The sequence below is a fragment of the Elephantulus edwardii genome, unplaced genomic scaffold (genome assembly GCF_000299155.1).
Source record: "Elephantulus edwardii isolate Elephantulus edwardi_28Jun2011 unplaced genomic scaffold, EleEdw1.0 scaffold00239, whole genome shotgun sequence".
Taxonomy (NCBI): domain Eukaryota; kingdom Metazoa; phylum Chordata; class Mammalia; order Macroscelidea; family Macroscelididae; genus Elephantulus; species Elephantulus edwardii.
The window spans coordinates 3,354,594-3,358,507 of record NW_006399989.1 but is presented as its reverse complement, the minus strand read 5'-3'; the positions used below and the strand labels follow the sequence as shown (position 1 = coordinate 3,358,507).

The 3,914-nt window shown below is 40.4% G+C and overlaps 1 protein-coding gene across 1 annotated transcript in view; it reads right to left on the bottom strand.

The window, feature by feature from the left end:
• The window catches only part of RP2 (retinitis pigmentosa 2 (X-linked recessive)), a 171,539-nt gene that overhangs the window by 81,933 nt on the left and 85,692 nt on the right, over positions 1–3,914 (bottom strand). The gene's annotated exons all lie outside the window — the stretch shown is intronic.

Below are 3,914 nucleotides of genomic sequence, written 5' to 3'. Positions count from 1 at the left end.
TTCGTTCTCTTAGCAGTCCATGGTATATTCAACACTCTTCTCCAACATCAGAGCTCAAAGGCATCAATTCTCCTTCTATTGTCCCTAGTCCTTGCTCAGCTCTCCGATACATAGCAAGTGATTGCAAAGACCATGTCCTGATCAGGCGCACCTTAGTTTCCAGACTGACATAAATGCTCTTCAAACTCTGGAGAGGTCTCTGACAGCAGACTTTCCCATCGCACTAAGTCATAATTTGCTGGCTGCTGGTGCCAAGCGTGTTGACTGTGGAGCCCAGCAAACGAAAGCTGTTTACAATCTCAATCTCTTCACCATCCATCACGATGCTGCCAATCGGCTCAGAGGTGAGAATTTTTGTTTTCTTGATATTGAGCCCTCCTGCAGCAAGCACTTCAGGTCCTCCTCAGTTTCAGCAAGCAGGGTTGTGCCATCTATGTAACACAGATTGTTGATGAGACTTCCTGATGCCACATTTCTCCTCATACAGCCCAGCCTCCCGGATTATCTGTTCTGCAAAGAGATTGAAAATGTATGGAGATAAGACACATCCCTGGCATATACCCTTTCCCAATTTTGAAACATGCAGTGTTCCCTTGCTTTGTTCTGATAAATGCTTTCTGGTCCAAGTATAGGTTTCACATAAGCACGATCAAGTGTTCTGGGATTCCCATTTTTCTGTTAGCCATAGTTTGTTGTGGTCCACAAAGTCAAATGCCTTTGTATAATCAATGAAACACAGACAGGCATTCCTCTGGTACACCCTGCTTTCAGCCATGATCCCTACAATATCCCTAGTACCACAACTCCTTCTAAACCTAACCTGAACTTCCAGCAGTTCTATGTTGATGTGCTATTCTAGTCATTTTTGGATAATCTTCAGCAGTATCTTGATTGCATGTGATATTAATGGTATTGTTCAATAATTTCCAAACTCTGTCAGATCACAATTTTTTTTAAATGGGAATAAATACAGATCTCTTCCAGTTGGCCAGGTTTTTGTCCTCCAGATTTCTTGGCACAACTTGGTGAGCAAATCTAGGGCAGTATCTGTTTGTTGAAATATATAATTTGATATACCGTCAACTCCTGGGGCCTTGTTTTTTGTCAATTCCTTTAGAGCAGCTTGAACTTCCTCCTTCATCACCATAGGATCTTGCTCATACGTTGTTTCATGAAATTCTTCTGTAGCCATCAATTCCTTTTGGGACAATGACTCTGTATACTTTTCCCATCTTCTTTTAATACTTCCTGAATAATTTAATATTCTGCCCAAAGTATCCTTAATTATAGCAACTCAAGGTTTGAATTTGTTCTTCAGTTTCTTGAGCTTAAATGCTGAACAACTTAGGCCCCTTTGATTTTCTGACTCCAACTTTTTGCATATTTCATTATAGTATTTTACTTAGACTTCCCATGCTGAATCTTCTGTTCAGCTCCTTAATATCTTAATTTCTTCCCTCTGTTTTGGCTTCTCAGCGCTCTAGTGCAATATTCAGAGTCTTTTCTGACACCCATTTTGTCCTTTTTCCCCTCCTGTCTTTGTACTGACATTTTGCACTCTTCTTGAATGATACTTTTTCTTTTTTATTTTATACTGCTTTATTTACAAAGTTTATATACATTGTTTTACACACTGGATCTTTCCCATTTCCTTTATCCACCCCTCCTTCTACATATCATATTGTGGCACTCTATGATTAACCCTCCACCCCCACCCATCCTCACCACTCTGCTCCCCCTCCCTTGGATCCTCATACATATTTTTTGGTTGTTGTTTCTAGATGATATTCTTGATATCCTCCCATAACGCATTAGTGTTCAAGGCCTCAAACCTGTTCCTGAAATGGTTTTGAAATTCAAGTGGGATAGACTCAAGGTCATATTTTGGTTCCTGTGGATTTGACTTAAATTTTCCTTAGCTTCAGCTTAAACTTGCATATGAATAGTTGATGGTCTGTTTCACAATCAACACCTGGCCTAGTTTTTACAGCTGATATTGAACTTCTCCAGTGGTTCTTTCCACAAATGTCATCAATCTGATGCCTATGCATATCATCAGGTGAAATCAATGTGTACAGCCAGAGTTTGTTTCTTATAAAACGTATTTGAAATGAATAAATCATTGATTGTGCAAAATCTTATCACTGTATCTCCAGCTGCATTTCTGTCACCAAGATCATGTTTTCCAACTACTGATCCTTTTTCTCTGTTCCCAACGTTTGCATTCCAGTCACCCATTGTTATTAATGCATCCTGATTGCATGTTTGATCAATGACTGCAAAAGTTGGTAGAAATCTTCTATTTCCTCTTCTTTGGCTCTGGTTGTGGGTGCATATATCTGAACGACAGTGGTATTCACTAGACTTCCTTGTATGTATATGGATATTATCCTGTCACCCACTATTCATTATGTACTGTAAAGGAGTTTAATCTGAATAATAATTTCATTTTAAAACTGGACATTAGTTTAAGACATTATACAATATATAATGAAAATATTTACTTCTTAAGATGTAACTGCATAGCTCAAAGACCAAAAAGATATTTTTCTGTCTTACTACATTCACAGTAATATTTTTTTAATTGTTGTTATGTGCCATCGAGTTGCCTGCAACTCATAGCCACCCTATGTACAACAGCCCTAAACCCTGCTCTATCCCTTACCAATCTTATTGTCTCTGACAAACCCAGTGACTGAATCAATCAATCTCATTGAGGGTATTCCTTTCCTGCACTATCCCTCTACCCTCCCAAGTATGACGTCCCTCTCTAAGGACTGATTCTGCTTTGCAACATGTCCAATGTATGTCAGACAAAGCTTCAGAGTCCTTGCCTCTAAGGAGCATCCTGGTTTCACCCTCTCCAGGATGAACTTCTTTGTTCTCCTAGCAGTCCATGGTATATTCAATACTCTTCTCCAGCACTACAGCTCAAAGGCATCAACTCTCCTTCTATCATCTCTAGTCACTGTCCAGCTCTCTGAATCATAGCAAGTAATTGCAAAGACTATGGCCTGTAACAGGTACACCTTAGTCTCCAGTCTGACATCATTGCTCTTCAGTACTTTGGAGAGGTCTCTGACAGTAGAGTTTCCCAATCCAATTTGTCTTTTAATTTGCTGGCTGCTGGTGCCAAGAGTGTTGACTGTGGAGCCAAGCAAACTAAAGCTGTCAACAATCGCAAGCTTTTCACCATCTATCATGATGCTGTCTATCTGCCCAGTGGTGAGACTCTTTATCTTCTTGATGTTGAGCTTCTATCCATACTGAAGGTTGCAGTCCTTGGCCTTATGCAGCAAAACACTTTAGGTACTCCTCAATTTCAGCAAGCAGGGTTGTGTCATCTGCATAATGTAGACTGCTGATGAGTTTACTGCCAATCCTGATACCACACTTTTCCTCATAGAGCCCAGCCTCCCGGATAATCTGTTCCACATACAGTTTGAAAAGACAGGGAGAAAGGAAACATCCTTAATGCACACCTTTCCCAATTTTGAACCACGCAGTTTTTCCTTGCTCTGTTCTGATGAGTGCTTCTTAGTCCAAGTACAGGTTTCGCGTAAGCACAATCAAGTGTTCTTGATTCCCATTCTTAGAGTAAGCCACAGTTTGTTGTGATCCACACAGTCAAAGTAGACTGGCAAAATTAAAAGTTAATAACCCTATAATCACATTTTGACTTCTGTTGTTTAGAAAATGATACTTCATGTATATTATATATAATTTACACATGTTGTTATGTGCCGTCGAGTCGTTTGCGACTCATAGCGACCCTATGAACAACAGCCCTAAACCCTGCTCTATCCTGCACCAACCACACTGCCTCTGACACACCCATCCCGATTACCCCAGTCACCAAATCAATCCATCTCACAGAGGGTCTTCCCCTCCTGCGCTGTCCCTCCACCCTCCCA